This window comes from Triticum dicoccoides, chromosome 7B, assembly GCF_002162155.2.
Source record: "Triticum dicoccoides isolate Atlit2015 ecotype Zavitan chromosome 7B, WEW_v2.0, whole genome shotgun sequence".
NCBI classification, from domain to species: domain Eukaryota; kingdom Viridiplantae; phylum Streptophyta; class Magnoliopsida; order Poales; family Poaceae; genus Triticum; species Triticum dicoccoides.
The window spans coordinates 706,714,140-706,714,737 of NC_041393.1; positions in this window are offsets into that span (position 1 = coordinate 706,714,140).

The window sequence follows — 598 nt, forward strand, 5'->3', positions numbered from 1 at the left end:
CAGTCCCAAGTTCTAGCAGAAAGGCATTGTGCAACTCAACTTCGACTTGAAGTCCTATCTCTAAGAAAGATTGCGGAGAACACCAATGAGAACCTCATCACTAAACAGCTACACCTGGAAGCTATGACCGACATGCTAGGCCGGTCTCATAGCCTTGCTCAGTAGCTTGCGCAGCAGTTCCCCCGCAAGGCTAACCTTTCTTGAACTGTCTTGGAAGTGGTCTTGGTTCAGTATTATTTTGTTACGCTGCAATGGTGCCCAGTTTTTGTAATCTGCTTCTTCGTTGCGCTTTATGATCACTGGTGGCGAACTTTGATGCCAAATGGATGTAATATACCTTAAATCCTTTATTGTATAGTGTAGGTTTCACTAGTAGAAAAGGGGCCTACAGTCCCGGTTGGTGAGGGCCTTTAGTCCCGGTTCATGAACCGGGACTAAAGGGTCGGTACTAATGCCCTGACCCTTTAGTCCCGGTTCAATCCAGAACCGGGACAGATGGGCCTCCACGTGGCCTGTCCGCTGAGCCCAGGCAGGAGGGCTTTTGTTCTCGGTTGGTGGCACCAACCGAGACCAATAGGCATCCACGCGTCAGCATTTC